Source organism: Embiotoca jacksoni, unplaced genomic scaffold (assembly GCF_022577435.1).
Source record: "Embiotoca jacksoni isolate LCO1_2020_lvr unplaced genomic scaffold, fEmbJac1.0.p SCAF_7, whole genome shotgun sequence".
NCBI classification, from domain to species: Eukaryota; Metazoa; Chordata; class Actinopteri; family Embiotocidae; genus Embiotoca; species Embiotoca jacksoni.
Genome location: NW_027185425.1, coordinates 14,971,061 through 14,995,715, shown reverse-complemented (window position 1 = coordinate 14,995,715; position 24,655 = coordinate 14,971,061). Strand labels below are relative to the sequence as shown.

At 42.7% G+C, this 24,655-nt stretch overlaps 1 pseudogene; it reads right to left on the bottom strand.

The window, feature by feature from the left end:
* Positions 1-10,145: 10,145 nt before the first annotated feature.
* On the bottom strand, positions 10,146-14,185 carry LOC138214744 (general transcription factor II-I repeat domain-containing protein 2B-like; annotated as a pseudogene).
* Between the last annotated feature and the right edge of the window lie 10,470 nt (positions 14,186-24,655).

The following is a 24,655-nucleotide window of genomic DNA, read 5'->3' as shown; positions in this document are numbered from 1 at the left end:
AGAGCGCAAACTGAAAGAATTAGAAAAGCTAAGTTATGAAATGGTGGAGGATGTAAGGGAGTGATCACAGGAGTGCCACTGAGTGCAGGTATGTAACGAATGCACTTACACTGAAAATGACAATAGAGGGTGCGAAGAAGGCTATTAAATGAGTTCTGATTGAGGTTGAAGGAGAGAACATGCCAAAGTATTTCTGGGCTGTATGAACAACGCTGTAAGACGTGCCAAAGGCAATGATATGCGTCAACTGTCAAATATTTGGACACACCCGAATACTGCAAAGGGCGGAGTGGATGTGCCGTGTGTGTGTGTGTGTGTGAGTGTGTGTGAGTGTGTGTGTGTGTGTGTGTGTGTGTGTGTGTGTGTGTGTGTGTGTGTGTGTGTACTGGGAATCTGGAAGCTTCAAATTTATTTAACTAGACCAGGGGTGGCCAACCAGTCAGAGACTAAGAGCCACATTTTTTACTGTGTTACCGCAAAGAGCCACATCATACACATGGGCACACATGAACATCACCCCATCCCTTCCTCTTACACACACACCTCTGCTCAGCCAAATTTATTGTGTGACATTATCATGTCACACACCAACATGATAATGACAGAAATGGACTCCTACAGTACTAAGACCACAGGCCAGTCATTTTCAACAATGAACATTGTGTGCACTGTCTCACACACACAAACTCTCAGTTCAACAAAGTCCACAAACAAAAACATAATAATTTACAAGCGTTTTTCACTTACTATGCATGTTGCTTAGTGGGACTTCTGGCATCCCTTGCCTTGAACAATCCTCTTCAAATCTGACTTGTATTCTGTTGTTGCCACTCGACCAATCTTTCTCATGGGTGTCAGTCAGAAAGATCGATGCTTTGATTTCACGTGTTTCAGGGTAGAAAACACAGACTCAGACGTATGTTGACCCAAACATTGACAGTATCTTAAGCGCAGCCCGTTTGACATTGGGGTATTTTTCCATTGGCACACTTTTCCAGAACTCAATGGTCCCTTCACTTAAAGCAGGTTTCAGTTGGTCCTCCTCACAAAGATCGATCATCTCCAACTCAGCCGCGGCCTCATCTGTGACTAGCGGGGCTTTCAAACAGTCCGTCTCCGCATTAAATGGGTCGAGAGGAACATCTGTGGCCTTTTCAGTTGTAGATCACGGAACCGGGTCACAAAGCTTTCGTGCAGGTTTTCAACCAGTGTTGCATATCTGGCTCTTTGCTTATTCAGGGCGGCGCTGGTGACTTGCCCGCTGGCTTCTAGCAGAGTGGGAAAATGCGTTAAATCTCCCTTTTGAATATGCGCCTTGAACAGCTTCAGTTTGTTGACAAACGCAAACACACTTTGCACCAGCTCAGGCAGCATTTTTAACTTACCCTGCAGGGTCAGGTTCAGTCTGTCCAAGTGACACAGCATGTCGACCAAAAAGGCCAGATCCATAATCCACTCGACGTCCGAGAGCTCGGGATAGTCCTTGTCCTTCTCTTCCATGAACAGCTTCACGGCATCCAAAAGCTCAAAGAAGCGAGCGAGCACCTTGCCTTTGGACAGCCACCTCACAGTGCAGCGGCAGGTCACCTGGAAGTCCTTGGTCCAGCTCAGCGATGAGATCCTTGAGTTGCCTGTGGTTAAACGCATGTGTGCGGATGTAGTTGACTATTTCCATCACAGGCTTCATGACGTTGTCTAAATTCAATGATTTAGACACGAGTTGCTCCCTGTGGATGATGCAGTGGAAATCCCAAAACTGGGGAAATGTTTGGTCAGCTTTGCACAGCCCCACAAGTCCGTCCACAGATCCGATCATGGCCGGCGCTCCGTCCGTGGCTACTGCAGTTAGCTTCGGTGTGGGCAGATTTGCTTTCGCAAATGCAGCCATCATTGTTTCTTTCACATCTATGCCACGGGTTCAGTCTTTTAATGGCACAACATCAAGGAGTCCTTCTTTGATCACACAATCTTTTGACACAGACCGTGCAAATATTGCCAGCTGAGGCTCGTCTTGTACGTCACAACTCTCATCCAATGCGACACTAAAATACTCACATGTTGAAGGTCAGAGTGCAGCTGTGATTCAACAGCCGTGTTAATGTCCGATATTGTGTTCAACAGTGTGGCGGGACAGTTGGACATCTGATACCATCAGTTTATGTTTGTCGTTTTCAGGAGACAAGATTTCAACAACGTCACTGAGGCATTTTTTAACGAACTCCCCTTCATTAAATGGTTTTTAGCCCGTGCAATGTCCCAAGCCAGTTGATACGATGCAAGCGTGACAGTCTCTGAGTGCTTCGTCATTTTTTGGAAAAACTGTACCTGCTTTTCTGCCTGACTTTTCAAAGTGTCCAACTTGTGCTTGTGAAGTTCAGTCCACTTTTGGAAATCCCTGGTCGATGTTAGCAGTGAGCTGAAGTGGCGCTGAAGATTTGAAGCTTTGAAATGCGCTAATGACGTCTGACATATCAGGCAGACTGGCTCGCCATTACGTTCAACAAAAAAATATAAACTTTCCCACTCTGTTAAAAACGTCCTGTGTTCATCTTCATATTTTCGTTTAGCTGTGCATTTTTTCCTGCCATTTTGAGAGCGAAATTGACACTAATTGTTTACTCCAATGGGTTTGCCCCTCCTGCTTTGCGGAATTTCACCTCATGCGCATGCGCGTTTGACGAAAATACCATATTGAACTCAAGCGAAGCGAACACGCACAAAAAAAAAACCACAAACACAAATGTTGATATGAACGTAAAAGAGCCGCATGAAACCAGGCAAAGAGCCGCATGCGGCTCGGGAGCCGCGGGTTGGCCAGGCCTGAACTAGACTAATGACGTTGCAGATAATGTTTTTGGAAACGGTCTGTTGTGTGACCATAAAGTCACAGTGTTTCAGAAGCACATTGTACCTTCATGAGAACGGACTGTGCTGTGTAAATCACATTTTCTCTCTTGTTTGCCTGCTGCTCTGTTCTTTGTCCCGAGCACAGTCTGTCTCTCAGCTGCTCAGTTTAGCTTCAGAAGGAGCCACACTGCAGGTTGCAACATGTTGGGCCTGTTCATCCTGCTGCAGCCTTGCCTCCACCTGCTGCTGCTGCTCCACCTGCTGCTGCTACTACAACCTAGCCTCCTCTGCTGGCTGCAGCCTGACCCTCCTCAATCTGCAACAGCCTAACCTATTGCTTATTGGTTTGGACATGTTTCATCCACTAAAACCTTCCTGGCCTTTTTGGCTTACAATCATTTATATTTTCTGGATCACATCAGCTCCTACAAGCTGCCTTTCTAGCAGGTACACATGGGAGACTGCCATCATTTCTAACGGTGTTGGTACATTGGACTTTAGTTTATCAACCAGGGACATTTCAACCTTCTGGTTTACAAAGACTTTTGGACTTCCCACTTGGTATGTAACAAAGCCTATTTCTTTGTATTCTCACATGTTCTTGCAGCAGTTCCACGACTCCTCCGCTTTAATTTTGACCAAACAGTCATTGAAAGATAACCAAATGCAACATTTTAGTACTGTCCTCAGCCGTGTATTAATCATTCTTATGTTATTCATCTCTGGAAATGTTCACCCAGACCCTGGGCCCGCTATTCATTGTCCCACTGCCTCTAATCTGTCGTTTAATGATTTTTGTGACCGTAAATCATTGGGCTTTCTATATGTCAATATCTGTAGTTTGTTGCCAAAACTTGACTATTTAAAATCTTGGGTGCACACTGCAAACCCTGATGTTCTGGCTGTCTCTGAATCATGGCTTAAGAAAGGTGTCTCGGATCTAGAAATTCGAATACCCGGTTACAACGTCTTTCGTCAGGATAGATCCACCAAGGGTGGCGGCGTGGCTTTATTTGTAAAAGACCATTTGCAATGTTCTGTTACGCTGTCTAAATCAGTCCCCAAACAATTTGAACTGTTACTGTTAAAACTTAAACTATCAACAAATTTCACTCTGTCTGTAGCTGTTTGCTACAGACCACCCTCTGCTCCAGCATGCACATTAAGAGCTCTCGGTTTACTGTTGGCCCCTCACATTTCCTCTGAGTTTGTCCTTCTGGGTGACCTAAACTGGAATATGATCAACCCCCCTGATTTAGTTACACAGCAATTTGATGCTTTAAACCTCTTTCAAATTGTATCTGAGCCAACCAGACATAATTTGAAATCACCGTCATCTGCCACACTGATCGATATCATTCTCACTAACACTCCATCAAACTACCGATCTGGAGTCTTCAGTCAAGACTTGAGTGACCACTGTGCCATTGCATGCGTTCGCTCCGGCCTCTCTGTCAAACGTCCACCGGTGATTGTGACCAAGCGCTGACTGAAAAACTTTGACAATCAGGCCTTCCTGCATGATGTTTCAGCTGCGTCTTGGGAAAGAATCAATCTTATCCCCTCAGTGGAAGACGCCTGGTCTTATTTCAAAAACACCTTTAGCCGAATCATTGAGAAACACGCCCCATTGAAACGATTCCGGACAAAGAATCGATACAGCCCCTGGTTTAGTCATGATTTGGCGGATAAGGTTTCAGAAGTCCTGGATGAGCTCATTAAGTTAGACTCAAACAAGTCAGCTGGATCTGATGGGCTTGACCCCGTGTTTTTAAAATCAGCGGCTCATATTATTGCTTCCCCTATTACAAGACTGTTTAACCTGTCATTTCATTTGTCTGTTTTCCCCCTTGACTGGAAATCGGCTACGATTCTCCCCCTCTTTAAAGGAGGCTCTGGCTCTGACCCGAACTGCTACAGGCCGATTTCCATCTTGCCCTGTTTGGCCAAAGTCTAAGAGAAACTGGTACACAAACAACTAATTCACTTCATTGACTTAAATCATATTTTGTCTGACCTGCAGTCTGGGTTTAGGAAAGGCCACGGATGTACCACCGCTACACTAAAGGTCCTTGATGATGTCATCTCCGCCATGGACAACAAACAGACTTGTGTAGCTGCCTTTATAGATCTAGCCAAGGCTTTTGACTCGGTCAACCATAACATTCTCCTGCATAGACTTACCAGCATTGGCTTGTCCAGTAGATGTTGCAACTGGTTTGCTAGCTACTTGGCTGGTCGTGTCCAGCGGGTGAAGACCGAAAACATCATGTCTGAACCTCTTACCATCTCTAAAGGTGTGCCTCAAGGCTCCATCTTAGGCCCTATTTTGTTCTCCATTTATATTAACGATGTAGCCAAAGCTGCAGGACATTCCAGGATTCATCTGTATGCTGATGATACCATCTTATATTCAGCTGGTCCTTCACTCCACTCTGCTGTATCCACTCTTCAACTAAGCCTCACCTCCATCCAACAGTCTTTCCACAACCTCCATCTGCTCCTCAACTCCAAAAAAACCAAATGTATGCTGTTTGACCGGAAAAACCTCATCATCCCCAGCCCCCCCAACATCTACAGTGCTGATGGCTCAGAGCTGGAGTTTGTCAGCTCCTACAAATACCTTGGCTTCTGGTTGGACTCAGCTCTCTCATTTAATATACATATCAATAACCTTCTAGCTAAAGTCAAAGCTAGACTGGGTTTCCTGTATCGAAACAAGGCCTCCTTCACACACTCTGCCAAACTCACCCTTGTGAAAATGACCATCCTTCCTCTATTTGACTACGGCGATATAATTTATAAAATGGCATCTAAGACCACCCTCAGAAAACTGGACACACTCCACCACTCAGCAATCCGTTTTGCCACAGGTGCCCCCTTCACACCAGGCGGCTACAACACTGGCTGCTCGTGGTCTACAAATCCCTTTTGGGAATGACCCCTCGCTACCTCTCAAATCTTCTGCACATCTCGGACAGCAATCGCCATTTAAGATCAAGTGACTTCATGAGGCTCATCATTCCAAAAGTCCGTACTGTGTTTGGTCATAACGCCTTTCATTTTGCCTCTGCAAATGACTGGAACTCACTTTCAAAACACACTCAAACTAACAGCTCTCACCTCTCTCAACATGTTCAAACTAAAGCTGCAACAAATCATAGTTGACTGCTGTACCTGCTGACCAGCCCTTGCTTTTCTCTCTCTCTCTCTTTCTCTCATTTTTATAAAGAAAATCCTTTTTCATTTTATTTATTTTATTGTTTATTTTGGTACATAGTGTTTATTCATTTACCCATGTTGTCTTTAGCCTTTTCCTCATGTGTTTGTCATACTGTTTTGTATCTGTGCTGTTTGTGTCACTGTGTGGACTGTGCTGACAGGTCATCATTGTAAATGAGAATTGGTTCTCAATTGATTTTACCTGGTTAAATAAAGGTCATATATATATATAAAACTATCATTTTATATTCGTAGGATTTATTGCAAGACTTTTATGTTGTGGTTGTGTTAAAAGACGAGTGTAAAATAGTACCCACAATTATGTATTTATAAGTGTATAATCACCTGAAACGAAGATTAATTGTGTCTCCGTTAGCTCAGAAGGAGCCCTTCATATCTACATAAGGAGCGGGTCCTCTTCCACAGAAGAAGCCATGTTTCTACAGTAGCCCAGAAGGGACAAATCAAGCACTGGTTCTGGAGGAGGCCCTTCACGTTTTTTGGGGACTTTCGCGGCCACCGTAGCTTTTCTGACACACTTGGAAGAGGAGGGTGACGAGGGGTGGTCAGTTGGTTTCAATGTGCAACCTCATTAGTATATGCCGCTAGACTAAATACACTACTTCTTTAAGGGTAGAAAAGAGGATATTTTTATGTGTATCTACTTTACTCTTTACAAATGTGGAAGTAAATCAGTAACTGAATAGACAAAGAAGTAGCTGAGTTTAGATAATGAAGAGATACTGCACTGTTATTAATCTTCGGGTATAAATGCACCCTCATGTGCACAGCGATGATGACGTGTGTTTGTTTCTCTGACAAAAATGCTCTAATGCAGGGGTGCCCAAACTTTTTGGCTCAGGGGCCACATTGACGTAAAAAAATTGTCATACGGGCCAGCATGAATTTTACATGCGACCGACGGGGAATGCTTTTTTGTATTTCCTTTTATTTTGCTTTGTTTTACTATGCTGTCTGCTGCTAGGTAGATCTGATAACTGCCTGACCTGGATAAATGAAGATTATAATAAAAATAAATTGAATGCAAGTAAAGTATTCTATGAAATATGACTCAAACCTTTATTCACCAGAATCAACAAATAACATGTTTGCATTAATGCGAAAGGTGATACTGAGATCTCGACTGCAGTAAATGGGGCAGGTCCGGCTCAAAAACGGTGGTTTTAATGCGCAAGATGTCACGCAGGTGGGAGTCACTTAGTCTTGTCCTCACACGGTTGTTATTCATGTTCACAACTGAGAATGTATGTCGAGCCAAACAAGCTCAACATTTTCTTAGCAAATGTTCGAATCTCTTGGAACCTGTCTTCATCCAGCTGCTGGTAAAAGTTGACAAGAGGGAGTTGTTGGTGCCGGCTGCGACACTCTGCGTCACACTGCAGCTCAATGAGCTCCAGCTGCAGGTGGGCTGGAACGTCACCGGGATCCGCGGAAAAAGGAGCGGAAAAAAAGCGTGATCTCCTTTTCAATAGTTGCGAAATCACTGAAACGCTGTTGAAACTCCTCAGCCAGAGATGAGATGTTTGCGGCATACCTCCTCATTTGCGCACTGATATTGTGCGCTGGAAAACGGGTCATTATTGCTTGCAGAGATTGGAAATGTGTGGTATCGGGCTGCGTTTGCGACAGGTGGCTTTGGAAAAGCAGCAGCTTGGTCCGAAAGGCTTCGATATGTGAATACAGTTGGCTTGTCATTGCATTTTGCCCCTGAAGGCTCGTGTTCAAGGCGTTCAGATGTCGGGTTATGTCAACTAAAAATCCGAAATCAGCCAGCCGAACAGGATCGGTTAGTTCTGGCATCGGTTGTCCCTTTTTTTTTTTTCCAAGAATTGTCCAATTTCCTCTTTAAGAGAGTAGAAACGCTGCAGCGCAGATCCCCGACTGAGCCGTCTTACATCAGTGTGATACACAACATCTCCGTATTCAGCGTGGATGTCCAGTAGAAATTGTTGAAACAGGCTTTGGAGCGAATAGAATGAATCGCCTTCATCACCGGTTTCATAACGTGATCATATTTCAGATGTTTGGCACATAGAACTTGTTGGTGAATAATACAATGGAGTTGTATAGCTTTACCTCCTTCTTCGCTGACTTTGTTCCACACTGGGGTTGATAATCCACTGTGCTTGCCAACCGTAATAATCCCGGTGATTTTATTCCACTGCAGTTTTATATCATCTACGGCGGAACAAACAGAAGCAAATCAATCTATCCCTCTTGTTTGGTCCTGAAGGCTCTGGAGGTCAAGTAGCTCTTCACTCACGTTCATTTCACCGTCCACTCCTTTTGCCTCCGACTGTCTCTTAATATCAGATGAAACTTCTTCAATCCTTCGTGACGCAGTGCTACGAGCCGGGCAAACATTGGCGAACTGTTGCTTTTTCTCAGGACAAATGTTCTCCACCATTTTCATCACACAGTCTTTAATAAATTCACCCTCAGTAAAAGGTTTGCGGTGCTCAGCAATCAGCGTTGCCACCTCGCAGCTTGCCTTTGTGGCATTTTCATTCGATTCAACGGCTCTTGTGAAAAAGCGTTGCTGTGCCGTTAAACCAGCTTCCAGTTGCTTCAATTTTTCACAGCGTTCGTTCCCAGTTAGCTTGTCGTGATGAGCATGTTTCGTCTGGTAGTGCCTCTTTATATTGAACTCCTTGAACACAGTTGTTTCGTAACTCAGTGAAAAAATATTCAGATTTCCACTTGTCCTTGAAACGGCGGCCCTCGCTGTCAACTTTCCGTTTCTTACTTCCAGTTGCCATTTTAGAAATGGGCAAAACTGGGTCGCGAGAGTTCGGCCACAACTTTACTGCCATCCTGTGGTGAAATATAAAATTGCTTTTTTTACGCCTGTATTTTAGACTGTGGACAACAGTACTGGGGGGCCACATAGCATTGATTTTATGACAGAGGCTTCGGGCCAGTGGAAATATGAACGCGGGCCGCATTTGGCCCGGGGGCCGGACATTGGGCATGTCTGATTTAATCGAACGCTACTTCGATGGAGGGATACAACTCAGGGAAATTTGACCTTTTTCTACAAACAAGTTAACACGGTCAGTGGTACAAATCTTGTTTATTTTGATGGCTGACCAAGAAATATTAAAAAAATCTGAAATATTTCTTCACTTTTTTTTTTTTATGTTTCTAAATCCTAATTGTGTTCAGGTTTACACAAAATAATGACGGATGTCCTATGTGGTCTCACAGTCAGACAAGATGAAGAAATATGGAGAGATATCTATCATTTGTAAAGGACTAAACAACAACATTATCACAATACTTCGGAGGGAAATGTGTTGTCAACCTTTTGCCCTTTTGTAGACCAGCCACACTGAAAGAGAGAAAAGATGCCACAAAAAAGATACTAAATTCAGGCTGGGATCAGCTAGCTTAATCATGGGTAGTCTAAGGAAATACATAAATCAGAATTGAATATATTCTTTGAACAATTAAACCTCAAGGCTCGGTCAAAACCTAGCTTTTGGGGGGACAAACGGGATTAAAAGGGGTAACCTTTGGTTTTCGGCTGGCATGGTGTGGACATAGTCACCTGTGGCAGAAGGTTTTAGTTTTTATGAGGTAGAAGGTGATAAATTCCGTTGATCTAGGCCCAAAAGGGTTTAGCAAAAGTTCACATACTTTATGGGTGTGGGGGTGAAGGCAGCTTGAAGAGTTCCTTTTCAGGTCATGGAGATAACGGGTGAGGAGATGTGGTGCCTGGTACCATACCCTGTATGCTACAGTTATATGATATAACTGTATATTTTTAGAGGTTCATCTTGTCCAAATATCTGTAGATGTGTGATGATTTGCTGTTAGGATTCGTGTCTGTTCCCAGTGTGTTTTCCCCTGTTTAACCCCCGAATACCTCTCCTCCTGTGTCCTGTCATTCCCCTGTCTGTTTTTTCCCTCAGCAGTACCCTCCTCCAAGCACCGCCCACTGCCACACCTCTCTCCGGCAGCACAGCTGAGCGGCATTCAGAGTGATTACGCCGGCCGCTATTTAGACCCTGGTCTCCTGCCCATCCGGTGTCAGTTCGTCCGTTGCCTTCCCGTCAACCCGTCCCGTAAGTCCGTCCGTCTCCCGGTGTCGAGATTCCGATTCTGACTCCAACCTGTTTCCTGCCGTTCAGTGTCGAGCCACGGGCATCCACCTGAACGAAGAAGATTCCAGATCGTTCCTCGGAGATCATCTGCTGTATCTTGGCAATCCTGTGTCGAGCTACGAGTGTCACACAGTCGACCCTGCCAGTTCCGTCCAGTGTCAAGCCACGGGCATCACCTGCACGAAGAGACCTTCCAGTGTGTTCCTCGGAGATCCGCTGTCGAGGTTTGGGCGATCCTGTGTCGAGTCGCGGACGTCACACAGTCGATCCAGCCAATCAGCTCGCTGGGGAGAAGTCTGGGGATTTTTTTGTGTTGTGTACGTTTTCAGAATGTGCTTGTACTATTTTGGACCTAAGTAAAACAAAGAAAACAATCTGAAGTTGTCGTTATTTTTAAGGCATTATGCCATGATTTTATCGGTCCGGCCCACTTGAGAATAGATTTTTCTCCATGTGGCCCCTGAGCTAAAATGAGTTTGACACCCCTGGTCTAAACACATTAATAGCAAATTATTATTATTATTATTATTATTATTATTATATATATATATATATATATATATAGCCCAGAGTCTACAACAGTGTAACAGACCCACACCTCAGAAACACACAGAAGCAGCAGCACAACATTTACAGACCATATTAACAAACAACTAAAACAGAGAACACAGCAGGAACGAAGAAAGTTAAAAGTGTTCCAGATGTTGCACTTGTGTACTAACTCCCACTATTTTAAGTGCATCAGTTCGTTCACACTTCAATCTGTGTCTTTCCTGACTTACCGTGCTCATGAATCACCAACGTGCTAGACTGTGTTGTCTTTCCATTAGTTGTGTGAGTAATGAAGAGGACCTGCATTCCACTGCGTAAAGAAAGTTTCTCCTGTGACCACTGAAGCTCTGACGTCAGGTTTTGTTCGAGGACAGTTGAGAAGACGGAGTTCACTGTGGAGCTTCACATGATGTCCAGCAGACGACATCAAGTCCACTGAAGGACGAAAGTTCTACAGATGCTGGCAGGTTGATTTGTGGCTGAACTAACAGCCACTTCTAACATCACTGCTGTCTGACAGCAGCTTGAGGACTGAAGAATGTATTTATTTTAAATAAACTTGTTTTCTTCCTCGCTGTATTGTCATGTGACTTAAACGTCGGCAGCATCCTTTGTTTCCCTGTAATTTAACCTCGAGGGCTTCTGTTCTTCTGCACCTGAGCAGCAGACGAGGATGATTGACAGGTTATATGCTTAATAATATTACAAAACACAGTTCATTCAAGTCCTGACACATCTAATGCTCAGTCCATCAGAATGTGGAAAGAGAGCAGAGACAATGCAGGACATTGAGGTGTTGTAATCCCTGATTGCTGTGAGTAAAAAAGACCTTTCAGTCCTACAGTACAGCAAGTTGATCCGACTGCTACAATCACTCCTCTGACCTGCAGGATGTGTAGAAGAGGGGTTTTTTTTATAGCCAGTATGATAGATAGTCACTTTATTAATCCCACAAGGGGAAAAAAAATTCACTACAGCAGCATTATAGGTACAGGAAAGCAATAAAACGACGGTAAAATATTAAATATAAAAATGCACAGTATATACAATAAAACAGAATAAAATAGAATAATTAAATTAAAACTAACTAAACAATAGTGCAAATATTTAAACAAACAAGAAAACAGACAACCAACGGTGTTATTGTTGTGTGATGGATTTTGCCAGAGGTGAGTTATTGTACAGTCTTATTGCAGTGGGCAGGAATGATGTCCTGTATCTGTCCTTGTGACAACAGAGCTGGAGGAGTCTTTTGGAGAAAGTGCTCCTCTGTCCCTGCAGCAGGTGGTGGAGAGGGTGGTCAGGATTATCCAATATGGATAATAGTTTCCTCAGCGTCCTCCTCTCCACCACCTTTTCCCGATTGTCCAGTTTGTAGCCGATGATGGAGCCGGCCTTCTTAACCAGTTTGTTAAGTCTGTTGGTGTCTCCGGCTCCAATGTTGCTCCACCAGCAGACTACGAGAAGTACAGTTCACTGGCCGCAACAGATGGTAGAACATCTCCAACATCTTGCTGCACACATTGAAGGATCGAAGTTTCCTCAAGAAAAAGAGTCGACTCATCCGCTTCTTGTAGACAGCGTTGATGTTGGTCTTCCAGTTCAGTCTGTTGTCGATGGAGACACCGAGGTACCTGTACTCCTCCACCATGTCCACCCAGGCCAAGACCCGTGACGGACCGCAACGAAGGAGACCCTGATTGTGGTATACGACATTTATGTTCGGGTGGTAGTATTACCCAAGATTCCGAGTCAACTTTCTAAACCAGGGATGGGCAATTATTTTTTCCATGGGGCCACATGAGAAACAGAAAATATTGTGGAGGGCCAGGCCAAAAGGCTGAACTCAATTCTGCATAATATTAATTATATTTCTTTATAAAAGCAGTATATAGCATTGATTTGACAAGCCGGTAAGACTGGTAAGAGTACTGCATGTTATGATTAAGCAATGAAAAAGCGAGGTTGCCTTACAAAAAATGTCATTTATTCAATAAAACACCAAAACAAACAAAATGTGAATGTTTTTACCATTTGTGACTCATTATATTAGTGATCATTTTCAGGCACATTCACCCCAAAACACATTTTGAGTTCCATATACTGTTGGAAAGAGGTTCTTAGCTTTCTAAAGACACCACAATATTGTCTTTGTACTCCAAATAGTAAGATACATCATATTATAACAATTGTCACTGAACTGTGATTTTGAGAAAAAGGTCTCCAAAGAAAGTGTCCCAGTTCACTGCTAATTGGTGCCTTTACATGCCAGCATTTCTAGTCTAACCACCTCATTTGATTTTTTTTCAGTTCTTTTTTCTTGTTCAGTGAGAGAAATCTAGTCTCTGTTGGGCTTTCACAAGTGCATCAAAGTCAGGTTGAATGTCTGAGGTGGAGATGCGAAGCACAACTGCCAGATGATCATCAGTGAGAGAGGATCTATACCTGGATTTTGTAAACTTCATCACTGAGAATGTTTGTTCACATATGTAGGTAGAGCCGAAGAGAACCAACATCTTCTGAGCATGTCTCCTTATGTTTGGAAAGTTCTCCTCCTTGAGAGAAGAGTAAAAATCCAGCAGTGATCCTGACTTAAAGTGCTCTGCCAGTACCGCATCAGACTGCAGGTCAATGAGTTGCAGCTGAACATCACTGGGTGCATTACTACCCACACTGCAGGTAAAGGGAGAGGAAATCATGTGCATTTCATCCTCGATCATTCTGAGATCTTCAAATCGCCTTGAAAACTCACCATACGGTGCTCCTAGCTTGGATGAGTACCTGCGGAGGTGATCAGCTGATGGTGTGACTTCTTTCAGGGTTTGCATGTGAGTGAGATTGTTGCTGTCCAGTTGGCTTGAAAGAAACTGCAACTTTCTCATGAAAGCCTTCACCAGGCTGTGCATTTCATGAACAAAAAGGCCCTTGCCTTGCAGTTTGGTGTTCAGTTCATTCATCAGTGCAGTCACATCAACAGCAAATGCAAAATCGGCCATCCAGTCTTCATCTGAGAGCTCTGGGATGTCCTTGCCTTTCTTCTTGCAGAACTCTCAAATCTCTGCTTTCAGCTCCCGTAATCTTTTTAGCATGTTGCCCAGGCTGAGCCATCTGACAGCTGTGTGGGAGCCAATGCCACTATGTTCAGTCTCATGCTCCTCCAAAAGTGAAACAAACTGTCTGTGATTCGATGCTCGTGCCCTGATGAAGTTAACTATTTTAGTTACAACATCAATAACATGGTTCGTTTTTAGCACTGGCTTGGACAACACATGCTGATGTATAACACAATGCAAAAATACCAATTTCTGATCTGGGTCGATTTCAGTCGCGTTATCTCTCGTACGTTTCAAAAGTCCGACATTTTTACCGGTCAGACTTGGACAGCCGTCCGTTGTGACACCTACCAGTCTGTCCCATTTCAGACCCAGCGTGTCCATGCATGCAACTACCTCCGTGAAAAGACTGCTCCCTGTTGTTGTCCCTTTCATTGACCGCAGTGCTGCCAGCTCCTCCGTTAACCTTGAAGTCCTTTATCCCACGGACCAATACGAGTAACTGGGCTGTGTCACGGACATCGCAGCTCTCGTCCAAAGCCAAGGAGAAAAAGTCAAAACGTACCACTTCACGTTGCAGCTGAAGCTCCAGATTCGCCGCCATGTCCTCGATCCTTCTTGTCCTCGGTCCTTCTTGTCCTCGATCCTTCTTGTCACGGTTCGCCTGGATAGCGGGACTTGCTCAAATGCTTCTTTTTTTTCAGGGCATATCAGTGCTGCAGAGTCCACCAAGCACTCTTTGACAAACTCCCCCTCCGAGAATGGCTTACTGTTTTTAGTGATTTTGTGGGATATCACAAAGCTGGTCTTGGTTGGTCATCCCTGGCTGTGTGAAGCTTGGTAAAAAAAAGCCTTGCTGCTTTTGTAGCTGAGCCAGCAAAGCTTCCGATGCCGCCGTCTTTTCAGCGTCAGTCAAGTTTTTGTATTTCTCCGCGTGCTTCGTCTCGTAATGCCGACTCAGATTGTAATCCTTAAACACGGCGATCTGCTCTCCGCAAACTAAACACACGGTTTTACCTCTGACTTCAGTAAATCAATAATTAACAGTCCATTTTTTGTTGGAAACCCTGCAGGCGTCTACCTTTCTTTTTTTAGCATGAGTGGACATTTTTGAGGGCTAAAGTCGTCTCGTGAGTTGTGACTGCTCGTACACTTGATTCAATCATGCGCACGTATTTGATTTACGTTTTGCGTCATTACGTGAATAAAACACTTCAAAATAAAAGCGCTGCAGCTTTAGTGCACGCAAGAGGTAAAATTAGAAAATATGTTTATTTTCTAATTTCCAATCAACCTCACACGGGCCAGTCAGAATCAACCAAAGGGCCACATGTGGCCCGCGGGCCACACGATGCCCAGGTCTGCTCTGGAGGTTTTCCGGGCACGCCTAACTGGCAGGAGACCCCGGGGAAGACCCAGGACACGCTGGAGGGATTATATCTCCCGGCTGGCCTGGGAACGCCTCGGGATCCCCCAGCGTGAGCTGGAAAATGTTGCGGGGGAGAGGGAAGTCTGGGTCAGCTTGCTTGGCCTGCTGCCACTGCGACCCGACCCCGGATAAGCGGAAGATGATGGATGGATGGATGGATGGGTATAAATCCAGTACACTCCCCATCTTCATCAGGATACTCTTGGTGAATGCAGAGCACAACACAAGACGGAATGACAACCCGATGGCGCTTTCGCAAATATCCCAGCACCACAACGCAAAACATCTGTAGGCGGGGTAGCGAGCACGCCTGGAATGACAAAATAACAGAAACATGTCATCATTTTTGAGTTATCCAGGTTTGCCTTAGGAAGGGGCAGGTGTCTTACATTAATAGATAACCGTCATATTTGTAGAAGACATCGACCTAAAAAAAAGCCTCAGTCTTGATTTTGCTCTTTATTTTGGTAATTGTGTGTCATGTTGAGTTATTTCTCTGCCTCGGTGAGATTATTGTAAATCCTTGCTGTCAGGATGTCCCAATTACTCTTTGCAGTTCTCCTCACTCATGTAGTGGTATGCTTGTGTTTTTCAGGTATCATGGAGCTGCATGTCTCTGCTCTGAGATTACTGCACCTACCAAGAGGTTGTCTTGGATCGCCATGCAGTTCTTTTCTGTTTGAATCTTTCCTCCCCCTAACTGTGAAGGCAGATGTCTATTGAATATTGAATAAAAGCCTATGCGCACCCTCAGTTATTGGCCTCTACTTATCAGCTCTTATACCTGTTTTATCATATTTGCTGGTGGTTCTTTTACAACACCTTATGCATGTACTGTTTAGTGCTTTTTCAAACATCATGTTAATTGACCAAGTGAAGGAATCTTATCATATTTCAGAGTGCCTGTCTGCATTGTGTAATATAAAAGCAACACATGAATGCAAGCTGTTTATTAATAGTGCAGAGCTTCTTTGTCATTAGTCGAATATCATGACTTTGTTTGCCTTTATATCAAAAGCAAGTTATAGTGGTTTTGGTGTGTTAATCCATAAACTAGTGTAATGAAGTGAGTCCTCTAATACTTTATTTTTTACACAGACTATTGTATGTGTGGTGATTAGTCAGCAACACAAATATGATTGTGTTAACAGTGCGACTTGGTTTTGAGTCATAAACCTTCCCAATTTCCGTAGTGTTTCATCAACAAAATTTTTTGAAATGTTCAAAATCAATAAAAAAAAATGGCTTTATTAACAAACTTACGCAGCCCTTTCCTTCATCTCACTCAAAATTGTGTTGTCTCAGTGGAGGGATCTCGTACTCTACTGGTTGTAAATGATCATTGTGGAATATGTGTTTTTTTCACGTACAACATGAATTTCTTTGCAGCAGATATTCTCTTCCTCTGCGGCCGTCGTCCTGCATTCCCCACCGGCCCACCTGTACATGTACAGTTTCATTAACGGTGTGACTAAAGATACTGTTAACTATTTAATTTATCAATTCTTTATCATGAACAACTAGTCAGTAAAGGTACGTAGTTGGTTGACAGCATTGTGTTACTCAGCTGGAATGATGCAAAGAGAAAGCAATTAACGCATAAAACACTCAGAAGACTGAGGTGGTGTTGAATGGAACTAACAATACAGCACATGTTCAATTTGATCGTAGTCTAAGTAATAATTATAATAGCGGGTGCTTTCACCTATAAACATGGTAATAAAACACAGAAGTAAAAAGAGAGTACAGGATTCACTTATTTAAAAATCTACAAAACAGGGTTGGATAACAATGATATATATTGAAGTGTGGAACATGAGCACAAACTTAATCTCTGACCAAGCAGACAATTAAAACTATATGGAATAATGTTAAAATACAGTCTGTTTATTGATATCCTAACTTGATTCAGCTAGTTTATGCTAGTCACTACTGTTGTTGCTAACTTGAATAAATGACAGAAAAAAATGACCATTCTGTTGCAGACTGAGAAGAACCACGTTGGTTTCCAGGTTGGTTCTGATCAAAACTTGATTCAAGTTCTAACGGCTCAAACATATCAGGCTGAACGACTCCTATTTCATTGTTTGAAGTACTGTCCATTGTCCAGGTCATAGGTACTTGAGAGAGGCGGCAATTTTCTGTGAGTGGGCGGAGTTTCAGGGCCTCCAGGTGGCACACCCCCATACCAAGCCACCCCCCCAACCCCCTAGGCCACGCCCCCACAGTCTCAGAGCAGAGGAGACGACTCATTTTCTCACGATTTCAAAGCCTAATGTAAATACTTGTCTATTGTTTTTATTCGTTCAAATTTGGATGGGTGTCATTGTACACATTCTTCTGTGGTGTGATGAACTTAAACCTCATTTTCATTTCTACTTCACGCGCTCTTTAATTTAATGCTGTTGTGCTCAAATCAAAGCAGGATGTAAACATTCTGTTTCCATGTCAACACTTTGTTTCTTTGTGACACGTGAATAGAATGTGACACAACAGTTGATCTTTGTGTAACTTTGGTCATTTCACGTTGTGAAGAGCTCTCTTCATTCACATTTGATATTTTGTGCATTTAGATCTACAATTTATACAAATCTGCTTTTCTCTGAGTTCCTCATCTGGGTAAGAAGAACAAGGTAAGTTGTCAGTTATTTTCCCTCCTCATACACATATCATCGGATCATCGGTTTCAGACAGTGACTTTCTTCATGACCTGTCACATACAATTATGATGTTTTTTACTCTTTTTACACGTAAAATAACTATTTTATGTAGTTGTAATTGTTCTACTTTACTTGGTGATTGTACCAATGAAGAACAGCTTTAATCAAATAACCAGAGTAAGAAATACGTTGGTGAAGAAAGGAACAGAGTCTGGTTGAGATTTGAACTTTACTTTTTAAAACATCTTCTAAAATAGTTTGAAATGATTTTCTTAAACTAGTAGATATAACAGTTAAATAACTTCTCTCTTCTTGGAACTTTCCTGTTGTGAAATGATTTTGCGTAGTTGTTGTGAGTCCTAATTCAAATGTAGTAAATTTACGTCACTACAAATGTATCTTTATTTTCTTTTTCAAATAAAATTCAAATCACTTGATGACAGAACTGTATTTGTTGTAAGAAATTCAATCAGTTCAGACCTGAGTGTTGGTCCTGCTGAACTAAATGTAACATTTTGGTTTTGAAAATATAAATATGAAAAGTATTTTTGATGGTTGAATACACTTTTAGGGTAACACTTTCAGTACAAGTCTTTGAATGATCAGCAGTGGTCACTGACTCCCCCTCTTTCTGTCTCCATCAGTTTTCAGTCATGAGACGAGATAGTGACCGTCTACATTCAATGGGGTACTATAGCGACCAAGGAGTACCTTTGATTTCCTACAAGGAGAATCTGTCCAGGTAGGCAGGAGAGTGTGTGTTTGTACTGCATGCAAGCAAACCATTTGTCTTGTATAGCACATGTCATACACAGGAGAAATTCAATGAAATCAACAAAATGTTTTGTTCTTCAACATTAGGATCTTTAAGAAGAGGAGACGTCAGCGCTGCACCACTTCAGAGATGTCAGATGTATCTTTTGCTGAGGACACTGTCCACCTTCCTGCCAGCAGCAGCAGACATCAGTTCAGACCCAAACTGGCTCCGTGTCTCCTCGTCATCCTCCTGATTTGTTTTGGTAATTCATCCAGAATCATCTTTAATACAGCAGCTTTGATGACTTGTCACAGATTGTCACAGGAATGAGTTCAGTGGTGTTTTTCTAACACATGTTCCTCCTATATGTTTACATCGGTGTATTCAGGAGGACTTGTGTACCTAACCAGTGTTTACATGGAGATGCTGCAGACCAAGCTGACACAGCTGCAGGAGGAGATTCACTGTCTGACAAACAGATTTTTCCCGTTGGCAGATTCGTTGCCAAATTTTGCTCTGGAATCACTGGGTAATTCATCTTCATCATCATCTTCATTTGTGGCCTTTGATGGTGATCTTGTTTGGAGAATTTGAACCGTTTGTGTCTGTTCGGTGTGTTTGTGTGCAGGTGCCAGTATCCATCGTCAGGGTACCTCAGACACTTATGAAGCCAACATAGTATTGTACTCATTGTGGGGTATACCTATATTATATAGATATATCCCCCCCGAGACTGTCATCAGGACACCCTCCTCACCTCTGACTCCTGGTCAATGTTGGCCCTTTGCTGGTGGACAGGGACACATGTTAATCTTGCTGTCCCAACCATTGACTATCAGTCATGTGACGCTGGGTCATATTTCACACCTGCAGTCAACCGATGACTTCCTTTCCAGCGCTCCGAGAACGTTTACTGTCTACGTAAGTCACATATTTTCCATTAACCTCCCCGGAGCTGTCCTGTAGCTGCCGCTCACTTTCACTTGTACACATGAAGTGAACCACAAGGTGCTCAATGTCTGTCTCTCTTTCTGTCTCTTTCAGGGACTGAGGACAGAAGACGAAGAGCAGATCCGACTCGGGACGTTCGTCTATAATCGGGCTGGGGAGTCATTACAGACCTTTAAACTTCCTGTGAGTATTACGCAAGCAGCCGGCTTCACAAACACATTTTAATCCAGCCGAGCAGATGAACACAGTCGTTCTCTGGATTTGGTGGAGAAGGAATGATATTGGTGGTCATGTATGATATCGTAGCTTTGAGCAAAGATAAATCTGGCAAAGAAGTATGTAGGCAGAAGTCATCCTAGTTTAGATGTAGAGCAGGTAGGGCAGGGTGGTGGGTGTAGGTTTTGAGGGGAGGGGACACCAGAATTGCCGTTCAGCCTTACTGAGGTGTCGTAGGCCTTTCTGGTTCAAACTCACACTTATGAATTTAATGCTCAGATGGAAGTCTAGTGAAAGTGTTGTGGGCCTATCTGACAGCATGAAACCAAATATCCAATATAAAACTTTACAGGAAGAAATAATGCAGCCCACCAGCACACCTCTACTCTCCACTTTATCTGATTCTTTTAAATGTTTTTGCCTCCAATTCCTTCACACCTTTTGTACTTTCTCTCATCAGGATCTTAAAAAAGATGTCTTCAGATATGTGAAGTTGCAAATTGATGACAACTGGGGCCACGAAACCTACACCTGTTTGTACAACTTCAGGGTCCACGGCAAGACACCAATGGCAGAACTTGAAATCACAACATGAGCCTCTGCCAGGAAATGATGCCAACCAGGAGTCCCTTTAAACGCATTTATATCACATTATTATTATTATTATTATTATTATTATTATTATTATTATTATTATTATTATTATTGTATTAGTCCACCATTACATGTTATTAACTTTAGGCCATTCTCTCTTTTAGCTTTGTGCTTTTTCTGCAGCCTCTGCCAGGAAATGATGCCGACCAGGAGTCCCTCTAAACACATTTATATCACATTATTATTATTATTATTATTGTATTAGTCCACCATTGCATGTTATTAACTTTAGGCCATTCTCTCTTTTAGCTTTGTGCTTTTTCTGCAGCCTCTGCCAGGAAATGAGGCCGACCAGGAATCCCTTTAAACGCATTTATATCACATTATTATTATTATTATATTAGTCCACCATTGCATGTTATTAACTTCAGGCCATTCTCTCTTTTAGCTTTGTGCTTTTTCTGCAACCTCTGCCAGGAAATGAGGCCGACCAGGAGTCCCTCTAAACACATTAATAGCAAATTATTATTATTATTATTATTATTATTATTATATATAGACATATAAAAAGTTGTATAATTATACTATTTATACTAGGGCACAGTGGTGCAGTGGTTAGCACTGTGGCCTCACAGCAAGAAGGTTCTGGGTTCAAATCTCAGCCTAGGGCCTTTCTTTTTGTGTGGAGTTTGCATGTTCTCCACGTGTCTGCATGGGTTCTCTCTGGGTGCTCCAGCTTCCTCCCACCATCCAAAGACATGCATATCAGGTTAATTGGTGATTCTACAAAGTGTCCTTAGGCGTGAATGACAGCATGAATGTTTTTTGTCTCTGTCTGTATGTAAGTGTTGGCCCTGTGATAGACTGGCAGCCTGTCCAGGGTGAACCCTGCCTTCGCCCTAAGTAAGCTGGGATGGGCTCCAGGCCCCCCGTGACCCTGTTCAGGACAAAGTGGGTTTAGATAATGGATGGATGGATATTTATATTAGTTCACCATCACATGTTATTTATTTTAGGCTTTCTCTTTTAGCTTTGTGCTTTTTCTGCAGCCTCTGCCAGGAAATGAGGCTGACCAGGAGTCCCTTTAAACACATTTATATCACATTATTATTATTATTATTATTATTATTATTATTATTATTATTATATTAGTCCACCATTGCATGTTATTAACTTCAGGCCATTCTCTCTTTTAGCTTTGTGCTTTTTCTGCAGCCTCTGCCAGGAAAAGAAGTCGACCAGGAGTCCCTCTAAACACATTAATAGCAAATTATTATTATTATTGTTGTTATATATAAAAAGTTGTATAATTATACTATTTATACTAGGGCACAGTGGTGCAGTGGTTAGCACTGCGGCCTCACAGCAAGAAGGTTCTGGGTTCAAATCTCAGCCTAGGGCCTTTCTTTTTGTGTGGAGTTTGCATGTTCTCCATGTGTCTGCATGGGTTCTCTCTGGGTGCTCCAGCTTCCTCCCACCATCCAAAGACATGCATATCAGGTTAATTGGTGATTCTACAAAGTGCCCTTAGGCGTGAATGACAGCATGAATGTTTTTTGTCTCTGTCTGTATGTAAGTGTTGGCCCTGTGATAGACTGGCAGCCTGTCCAGGGTGAACCCTGCCTTCGCCCTAAGTAAGCTGGGATGGGCTCCAGGCCCCCCGTGACCCTGTTCAGGACAAAGTGGGTTTAGATAATGGATGGATGGATATTTATATTAGTTCACCATCACATGTTATTTATTTTAGGCTTTCTCTTTTAGCTTTGTGCTTTTTCTGCAGCCTCTGCCAGGAAATGAGGCTGACCAGGAGTCCCTTTAAACACATTTATATCACATTATTATTATTATTATTATTATTATTATTATTATTATATTAGTCCACCATTGCATGTTATTAACTTCAGGCCATTCTCTCTTTTAGCTTTGTGCTTTTTCTGCAGCCTCTGCCAGGAAAAGAAGCCGACCAGGAGTCCCTCTAAACACATTAATAGCAAATTATTATTATTATTGTTGTTATATATAAAAAGTTGTATAATTATACTATTTATACTAGGGCACAGTGGTGCAGTGGTTAGCACTGCGGCCTCACAGCAAGAAGGTTCTGGGTTCAAATCTCAGCCTAGGGCCTTTCTTTTTGTGTGGAGTTTGCATGTTCTCCATGTGTCTGCATGGGTTCTCTCTGGGTGCTCCAGCTTCCTCCCACCATCCAAAGACATGCATATCAGGTTAATTGGTGATTCTACAAAGTGCCCTTAGGCGTGAATGACAGCATGAATGTTTTTTGTCTCTGTCTGTATGTAAGTGTTGGCCCTGTGATAGACTGGCAGCCTGTCCAGGGTGAACCCTGCCTTCGCCCGAAGTAAGCTGGGATGGGCTCCAGGCCCCCCGTGACCCTGTTCAGGACAAAGTGGGTTTAGATAATGGATGGATGGATATTTATATTAGTTCACCATCACATGTTATTCATTTTAGGCTTTCTCTTTTAGTTTTGTGCTTTTCAGAAATTTACCCAAAGTTCATTGTTTGTTGTGTTGTATGTTGTATGTGTTGTATGTATTGTATGTTGTAAGCTGTTCGTCAACCCAACCGGTCGAGGCAGATGGCCGTTCACCTCTGAGCCTGGTTCTGTCGGAGGGTTCTTCCTGTAAACAGGGAGTTTTACCTCCCCACTGTTGCTCATGTGGGAATTGTTGGGTTCCTCTGTGTAATGTTGTGAGGCCCTTACTATGTTAAGCCAAGTTGAGAACAAAAATCTGATAACCCGAACTCAAACCCCATTTTTAGTAGTGACAAAATAGCAAAAACATTAACATAATTGCAGTGACCTCATTTTTCTTGAAAAACTGTCCCTATGAAAATAAAATTGAATTCAAAATTGGACAACCTTGACTCTGAAATGAATGAGTGTTGAAATAAATCTGTTCACATAAAATCTCTTGAAATGGAAATGCAGAAATGGGTAAAACCATTAATGTATAGAGGTGGATTCGGTCCTGGCACTCAGCCCTGTTGCTAATTAATCCTGGTGGTGAGTGTTACAAGGAAAAAAATTCCCTGCAGCTCAAGAAGCATTTCTCCCATTGGCCACCAGTATAACAGATATGTGGAGAATCTTTGGACAAGACTTAGTCACTGTTATAGTAAAATGACCTCATGCTAGAAAAACAATACACAATGCATTTTCCTATGCAATACTATATATGATTTAAGATTACATTTGACAAAGTCAAAAGGTGTAAATACAGTGACACTTTTAGTACTTCTAGTGGTGAATGAAATAACACAAGATTTTAAAGTGACTTAACCCACCGTGTACTTAATGAATCACAAAGACACCAAAACAACAGTACGTGCTACAGATTCAGCTTCACAGTCAAAAATGACCCAGGGCGACATCTTCTTCCTCCGAAAGCAACACTATTACAAAGCATCTAGGTACCAATCCTCTGAGGTTAAGGGAACAGTTGGTCACTCTTTGAAAACTACTACAAATTAGCTCTTGGCCACCAAATGTGACCCTGTAAAAAACATTTAATCAGCATGTATGGAATTTAAAAGGAAAATGAAACAAGTGAGAGGAACAAGCTTACCATTTATAAAACTGGAAGCTGGAAATAGGCAATGTGAGATCTGTTGATAAGGGACTTTTGTTAGATGCAGTCTTTATTGTGCTGTAAATGGCACAATCTGAGAGGAATAACAAAAACAAACCATTGTAGTCTCTGTGCTTCAAGGCTCCTGGTTTTCATGTGCAGCACATGCTTTGCTTTGTCTCTATCGTCTTTAACTGAAATGAGACCAAGTGACCATTCATTACTTTTCATGTCATCCTCTGGCTTGAAAACGAAGGGTTGAAAGTTGGCAGACTTGAGAGGCGCAGACGTCTTTGATATCATGCGTTGGACTCCAGTTTCATCCACGCGGGCAGTGACATTGAGGTGACCAGAGAATCTCTCTTGGATCCAGCAAATGAAATCTCCGAAGGAAAGAACTACTAATATTATGTTTTCACGAGTTCACTTTAAAGTAACAGCAGCAGCTCTCTGACATGCTTTAAACTCAGGCAAAGCCTCAGCGGAAGAACCGGAGGGAGCGCCGAAGCTCATGGCATCGCTGTTTTTCCTTCGAGCAAAGCTATTTGTGATTAACTTTTTATAAAAAAATAAGTGACGTCTCAATTGAAGGTTCTGAGGAGAGGAAATGGAGATACTGAAACAGTGATGTAGGAGGCCAGAATGTCTCAGCAG